At 42.6% G+C, this 8,422-nt stretch overlaps 1 long non-coding RNA gene across 1 annotated transcript in view; it reads left to right on the top strand.

The window, feature by feature from the left end:
* LOC116073176 overlaps positions 1-7,851 on the top strand; it is a 17,508-nt gene extending 9,657 nt beyond the window's left edge. The window contains exons 2-3 of the long non-coding RNA XR_004111707.1: positions 7,004-7,065; positions 7,771-7,851. This is a non-coding gene — a long non-coding RNA (uncharacterized LOC116073176). The remainder of the gene's footprint in view (positions 1-7,003; positions 7,066-7,770) is intronic.
* Positions 7,852-8,422: the final 571 nt, after the last annotated feature.

The raw sequence follows: 8,422 nt of genomic DNA, 5'->3' as shown, positions 1-8,422 counted from the left end.
GATCCATTCCTTTCTCCTTGTACAAAGCTCAAGTCCAAGTGCATCAGGGACCTCCACATCAAAGCAGACACATTGAAACTAATAGAAGAGAAAGTGGGTAAGAACCTTGAGCAAATAGGCACAGGGAAAATTTCCTGAAGAGAACGCCAATAGCTTCTGCTCTAAGATCAAGAATTGACAAATGGGACCTCACATTTAGTCTCTGCTCTACTCTTTATCTCCATATTTGCTTCTGTGAGTATTTTGTTCTCCTTCCAAGAAGGACTGAAGCACCCACACTTTGTTCTTCCTTCTTATTGAGCTTCATGTGGTCTGTAAATTGTATTCTGGTTATTTGAAGCATTTGGGTTAGTATTCACTTATCAGTGCACATCATGTGTGTTCTTTTGTGATTGGGTTACCTCACTCAGGATGATATTGAAAGGCTGGAGAATTTTAGAATTTTAAAATAAGAGCATTTAATAGAAATGTATCAGAAGAAATGTATGGTGTATAACCTTTACCTAAAAGGACATGGAGGGCACTGTAGCCAGCCAGGAATGTAGACTGGCCAGTTCCAGGAACCAGGCTAACTCAGAGCCTCAGGGCTCTGGTTCCCGATACCTGCCCCTCCTGACTGATCCACAATGAGGGCGGAACTGGGAATGAAGGTCTACTAGTTTATGGGACTCTCCACCCTGCTGACCGATAGATAAAGATTACATTCCTAGAAGGAATATGTTCCCCTCCCTAACTGAATACCTTGGGTTGGGTTCCTTTGAAATTTTCCACTGTTTTTTTGTTATGTTTCCTTGTTAACCCCCGCCCCCCAGTTTGTGGTTTTTCCCTTTAAATACCCCTTACTCCTTGTAGTTTGGTTAGAACTCCTCTGGCCTGCAAGGTTACGAGATTGACCCCAGTACCAGCCTATCCCAAATAAACCTCATGCGCTTGTAGCAAGATCGGTCTCTCGTGAGTTATTGGGTGGTCGTGTTATCCCGAGACTTGAGTGAGTACTGAGTATGAGTGTGTGTACAAGCATGTGTGTATGTGCGTGTGTGTGTGTGTGTATGTGTGTGTACATGAGGACTGCATGCATGCATGTGTGCATGTTGGTGCATAAGTACTGAGTGTAAGAGTGTGTACTCCAATCCCAACGAATTACTTTTCAATTTGACTAACAAAACATTTTTAACGGAAAATGTTCAAATTTTCACAGGAAATTTTTGCTTTGATCTTGATATAATTTAACTTCAAAAAATATAACTACCATCTCCTACTTTTAAAATAAAAATTTTGCTTTCCTCTCCCTTACAACTATCCCAGGCACATTTTTGTTGTTTTGGTTTTCTTATGTTATTCCATGAGAGAATATTCATAGGGGTCTCCTGAGCTCTGGGGGTCTTTCAATATTTTCTAGTTCTATCCATTTGCCTAAGAATTTCATGAATTCGTCATTTTTAATAGCTGAGTAGTACTCTATTGTATAAATGTACCACATTTTCTGTATCCATTATTCTGTTGAAGGACATCTGGGTTTTTTCCAGCTTCTGGCTATTATAAATAAGGCTGCTATGAACATAGTGGAGCATGTGTCCTTATTACATGTTGGAGCATCTTCTGGGCATATGCCAGAAGTGGTATAGCTGGGTCCTTGGGTAATACTATGTCCAATCCACTATTGTGGATGCCAAGAAGTGCATACTGAAAGGAGCCTGATATGGCTGTCTCCTGAGAGGCCCTACTAGAACCTTACAAATACAGAGGCAGATGTTAGCAGCCAACCATTAGAATGAGCGCTGGGTCCCTAATAGAGGACTCAGAGAAGGGACTGAAGGAGTTGAAGAGGTTTGCAACCCCATAAGAAGAAGAACAATATCAACCAACCAGACCTCCCCCCCAGAACTCCCAGGGACTAAGCCATCAACAAAAGAGTACACATGGCTCCAGCTGCATATGTAGCAGAGGATGACCTTGTCATGCACCAATGGAAGGAGGAGTCCTTGGTCCTATGAAGGCTCCATAGAGGCCCCAGTGTAGGGGGATTGAGGGCGGGAACACCCTCATAGAAGCAGGGGAGGGAGGATGGGGTAGGACGTTGCTGGGAAAGGGGATAACATTTGAAATGTAAATAAAGAAAATATCCAATTAAAAAAAAAAGTAGATGAGAACTTCTGGCCCAGCTATATATAACGTCTTAAGAAGGAATCCCTTTACTGTTTGAAAGAAAATACGTTTTAAGTGTCATATGACAAAGAAAAAAATGTGTCTTGAAACATACCTCATTTCTTTCCACTAAATCTGCTTTGAACACATCCCACAGCATTATCATGCCTGTGCATACACACAACATGCGCCTTGGGTCTAGTGGAAGAACAAAGTGTAGATGCCTTTATATATATATATATATATATATATATATATATATATATATATATATATAGTGTTTCCTGGCTCTCAATTCATAGTGCACAGTTTTTAAACATTATTCCACACATGCAAAGCATTCATATATGGTCTTAAATGTCTGATATTAACTCATCCCAGCATACACTCTGAGATAATACTTAGTTCCAGGTCAGTGAGTTGGGAATATCAGAAATGTGTGGAAATGAAAAGTGGGAAGATAGACAGGAAGGAAGGCAACAACAGGGAACTAGAAAATGGATTCCTATGAAGGGTATCAGAGTCTATCCATATGTGTGCATGTGTGCTTGCACATACAGGCTTGCACTTTATGCTCAGCTTTCTCTTAGTACATGGGTGCTGGGGATTCAGGTCCTCCTGCTCAAGTGGTAAGTGCCTACGGAGCATCTGTCCAGTCCAGGGGCTTCTTGCAGTGGAGGTCCCTGGGACATGACTGGAAATGCATTCCTTGATGTGGCCAGGGCAAACCAGGAGCCGACAGTGATATCTAATATTCCTCAGGTATTTTCAGATTGCCTCCTTTAGTACCTAGAACTTGCAGACAACCACAGTCTGTAAAGAGTAAGTAGAAAATTCCAGGAATAAGAATATTATACATTTTAAAGAAATGTTATCATGCTATATCATCACTACAATATTTATTGCCAGTTGTTCTTATTCTCCCACTGTGAACTATGGTTTAAATATGAAATGCTACTCACAGGCTCATGCTTTGAGCACTTAGTTTTTGACTTAGGAGGATATTTTGAAGACTGGCGTCCCTTGCATAGCTGGGGCCTGCCTGGTGGACTCAGGTTCCTAGAGTTGAGCCTGTGAAAGCTCTGCGCCTTTATATTGCGGTCCCTCACCCCTGCATATTGCAGTCCAACCTCCTGCTCTCTTGTCTCCCAGGATGTGAATAGACCCCTCATACTCTACAAATAGAACCTTTTGGTCCCAGCAAACTTTCCTGCCACTAAGAACTGGGACCTCCTGAATGTGAGAGCCAAAACAAGCCTTTAAGTTATTTCTGTCACATAAATTTTGGTCACAGTGACAAGAGATATGACTAATATGCTATGCCTTATTCATAAACTCTGTCACTGCATACAGAAACACAGTATGAATTGGGCTTGTATCATCTCTGATATAAGACATCAGCTGGGGGACTTAGAAGACATCTTTTGGGATAGGGACAGACCTCTGAGTCTGAGTCTCTGTAGTTGTCAGTGTTGTAAAGGCTTCCAGGAGAGGGAGAATGAATGTTCGGTCCTTACTGTAAGCTTTACATGTAAATGGAGTAGACACTGAGAGGCCACGGGCAGCCTACCAATCATGGTGCAGTAGAAGACACAATGCTATAAAAATAATTTAAAAATGGAACGAATGTGTAAAGGAAAGAAGTGGGCAGCCAGTCCCTTTGCTCCCCAGTAGAAGTGTTCCCTTAGAGGGCAGGAAACAGGGCACAGTTGTTAAGAATGTTTGCTGTTCTTCCAGAGAGCATGAATTTGGTTCCCAACACTCAAGTAGGGCAGTTCACAACTGCCTGTAACTCCAGCTCTAAAGAACTCAGTGTCCCCTTCTGGCCACCATGAGCATCTGCATGCATGTGCACACACACACTAGAAAAAAAAATCCTAAAATTGCTACTCATGATCCATAGCTAAACCTATATTTAAGTCAAATCCCAAAGGCAATTTCAATGAAGAATGCTACAGAACATTTTAAAAATAATCAGTACAGAACATTTTAAAAAATAAATTTATATACCGTTCTACACATACACACACACAAAAAAAATAGTGGGCACACAATGCAAAACAGGACAAGACTATAAAAAGAAAAATACAAACCAGTGCCTCTCCAGAAGTTAATTTAAAGATAAAGAGCATAAGAAAGCTGCCAGGACAAAGGACAGGGGAGCTGATATTATATCTAATAATCCTCATTTATTTTCATCTTTGCTTCCTTTAGTATCTATAACGTTCAGTCAACCATAGTCTGCAAAATGTAAGTAGAAAATTGCAGGAATAAGAAATGTATAAGTTTTAAGGACATTTTATTAAGAAAGAGAAAAAAAAAGTCCTAAGCAACTCAGTGCCCTAATGAATGGAATGGGCTACTTACCATCTCCGGGGGAACCTCCTTCCAGATGTGCAAAGCTGTCTCACCACTTGAAATTAATCAGTGTGATCAATCATGCCAATTAGCTAAGCAGAAAATCATATAACCATATCAACTGATGCAGAAAACGCATTTGGCAAAATGCAAGTTCCCTCCATGATAGCATTCTCAGGAAATGCAGAATCGAAGATAATTACTTCACTTGGTACAGAATAGCTATAAACCCACCCCCCCATTCCCCACAGCAAGCTGGAACTTCACTTGGTACAGAATAGCTATAAACCTACCCCCCCATACCCCACAGCAAGCTGGATACTTAATAGTGAAAGGCTACTTTCTCCTGATGCCAGGAGCAAGACACCACTGTCTTACCATGCACTTAAAATAGCCCTGTAGTTATAACTCTAAAATGAGGAAGCACATTTCAAAGTCATGAGGAATATAAGGAATGAAGATAAAAACCTGTTCGTATTTTCACAGAACACAGGTGTCTATATAGAAAACCAGAAGAACCCCAGCCAATGAGCCCAGTAACTGGTCAAACAGAAGGCCAACAAGAAACAAGGCACGTTCTTTACATGAATCACGAGTGTGTAGAAACTGACATTGAAAAGCACTAAACTGTTTACTTGGAGAGCAGATTCAACAGTTAAGAGTAGAGTCTGCTCTTACAGAGGACCCAGGTTCGATTCCCAGCACCTACATGGCAATCAACAACCGTGTGTAACACCAGTCTGATGTGAGCCCTAGCCCTACCTTGAGCACCACAGGCACATGACTCACAGATACAATGTGCAAGCAAAACAACCATAACATAAAACAAAACAACCTTTATAAATATTTAAAGAGATAAGTCCACTGTTGATAATCACATCCTCCCCCCAAAGGTCATAAAACACAGGCTCTGACTAATAGCGGAGGGTCTTTACAAAGAGTGTAGGAACAACTCGAAACGTGAAAAAGAAACTGTAATCCCAAAAGGCATGAATTTCAACCCAAAACTAAGCCTACCAGGAGTTGAAAAATAAAAAATATTACTGTGTTCAGGGTGATCACTTTCCATGTCTCCTCTTGTCATTTCCAGTTTATTTCATTCTTTTAAGAGGTAACAAGAGTCCAGTAAAATGGCTCGGTAGATAGAGGTGCCTGCTGCTAAGACTGATGATCCGAGTTCAATCCACATGGCAGGAGAAAACAGCTGAACCCTGTTAGCTGTCTTCTAGTCTCCACAAGCATGCTTGCCCACCCACAAAATTAAAAAGTAATCTTTAAAATAACTTTAGGACAAAGCAAGATAATGGAGCCATAGGGGATATGAGAGCTGGTGGTGATAATGAATGCTTCAGCATGCATCCGATGAATGGGCCTGACTCCAGAGTCCAGGAACCACGGCTTTCCTATAACAAGCCCTGACTTTGAGCAAGGGCCATGAGTGCTGCACCTTACACATCCTAATCTGTGAATGGGAAGCATCAACTGCTTGCATCTCAGAGGTAGCTTAGACAGGTTGAGGTTGTCAACTCTGAAGTCAGCGCAATGCCGGGACCTCGACTGGAGAGGTGTTTTCCAGGATTTAAGGGTGAGCATTTTCTCAGTCTTCCTGAGGACGACCTCCCCATCACTTGTCTGTTGAAGACTAGTTTGTACAAAGTGATGTGAACCCTGAGATCTGAGCTCTTGCATTGCCAAGCAGATGCTCTCAAGTTGGATGTAGGGTTTACGTCCTTGTTTTGTTTCCCCAAGTAAAGCTATTTTCTCTGTGAAAGAACGTATCAGGCTGTTAGACGATCCTGTCTACACATCTGAGATCTCAGCCTGGTCTAGAGTGCAATGCTCTAATAGGAGTAAAGTGGACAAAGGAGTGAGCAAAATAAGTAAATGCACTGTAAGTGCACATAATCACAAATGGGCTATTTTAAATACTGCATAGGGCTGTGTCAGCAGTGAAGAGTGCACACTGCTCTTCCAGAAGACGTTCGTGCAGTTCTCAGCATCCAAATGAGGCAGATCTCAGTGGCATCTGACTCCAGCTTCAGGAAAAGAGACCTGATACCCTCAGAGCATCTGCACATGCATGTGCAGAAACACACGTGTACACACACACACACACACACACCTACAGATATAATCAGGGGAAAAAGCTAAGAGAACATCTAATTTACTCTGAACCATGCATCCACTGCAAATGACCCTTCAGCCAATACATTCAAAGGTTTTATTTCACAATTTTTTCACACCTGTCTTGCCCCCAAATAGTCCTCCCTTTTATGTGTTTCTGTAAGTGAAAATAAATTTCTTTCTTGTGTTTTGTGTATGCAATAAACACCTCCCTGTTCCTCAGAGATCCTCACGGCTCTTGAGTACATTCTTCTCAACCAGAGCCTTGGTTTCTAAATGAGATGTGTGTTAGCTGGTTCTCATCCTTAACTCTCCAGCCCCAGATCTCATCATTATTGGTTAAGGACAGGATGATTTTGTTCTTTCATTGTTCCAGGTTGCTCTGTGTGTGGACTGCTTTTGTTCCTTCCAACACTGTAGGGCTGGCATCGATTTTTGGTAAGTCCTATGTTGAGTCTGCCTCCTTCTGTGAGCTGCAGTAGGCCTATCTGATGCCTACCATCCCTTCTGTGCAAGGCAGGGGACTGCATTCCCAGAATCTGCTCCTAGTGGGTTTCCAAGGTGATGTTTGCCATCCATGGAGCTCTGGTCTCATTTGAAAGGGATAAGCCCAGGAGCAGGAGCCACTCTCTGTAGGTAGGCAGCCCCAGTCAGGGATGGGTAGGGGAGTGAGTGGGGGGGGGTCGGGGAAGAGTGGCCCAGCAGCTTCCTGGAACCAGGACTGCATCCTGCTTTGCAGCTGCTTTGGATGCCAAAAGCTTCTTGCAATTCATGGAGGCATAGCAGTGTCGAGGCAAGCACAGCCTCACATTTGGGACATCAATTCCTCTCTTTAGTGGTGGCTCCATTGACTTCCACATTGGGACCTTTGACTGTCACTCAAATCCTGCAATCCATGTAAAATATACTACACCTGGAATACATCAGGGTTGATTCTGCATTCCTAGCCAAACCCTGGTGGACACAAAGATCTTTACTATATGAAAAATAATATTCACATGCTCGTAGAGGACTTTGTTCTAGTACACTCTCTTGCTGTGATAAATATCATGGCCAAAAGTAACTTGGGGAAGAAAGGTTGTTTTGTTTGTTTGTTTGTTCATTTTGGTTTTGTTTCTTTGTTTGTTTGTTTTAATATTTTAGCTTACAGAACACTGTGAAGGGAAGTCAGGACAGGAACCCAAAGCAGGAACCATGAAGAAAAGGTACTTACCACCTTGCTTCAGAGCTCTGACTCGGTGACTTTCCTTTATGTCCCAGGCTCACAGGTCTAGGGATGGTTACACCCACAGTGGACTGGGCCATCATATATTAATTAACAATCAAAAAATGCCCCCAAATTACCCCAAATTAACATACCCAACTTGACAGTAGCAATTCTTGAACTGATGTTCCGTCTTCCCTGGTGGTCAAGTTGACCACCAAGATCAGCCATTACAGATGCCAACTGTGTGGCTTCCCTCCCCTGTACCATGGTCCCTACTGTACCACCTCACTGGCTAGGACACTGATGATCTCTCAGTATTGAATCTACTTCCTGGGATGTCTGTGGACCACAATGATAACCACAGAAATGTCTCCATCTCCAGAGAGCCCTGAGCTGTGCAGGATGGCACCCTGGAAGCCTGTATGGTACCAAGGCTAAAGAGTCCTACTGTCTCCCACGTGTGTCTAGTATTAAGAGTTCAGCATCAAACAGTCCGCTCCACTAGCCAGTGTTTCTCAGAGAGACTTAGGAGCGCATCAGCTTTGAATCCTGTCAGCTGCTACTGACCTCTCGGGTGGACTCACCACT

This window comes from Mastomys coucha, unplaced genomic scaffold, assembly GCF_008632895.1.
Source record: "Mastomys coucha isolate ucsf_1 unplaced genomic scaffold, UCSF_Mcou_1 pScaffold23, whole genome shotgun sequence".
Classification (NCBI taxonomy): Eukaryota; Metazoa; Chordata; class Mammalia; order Rodentia; family Muridae; genus Mastomys; species Mastomys coucha.
Note: the sequence above shows the minus strand (reverse complement) of the source record. Positions and strands in the feature narration are given on the sequence as shown.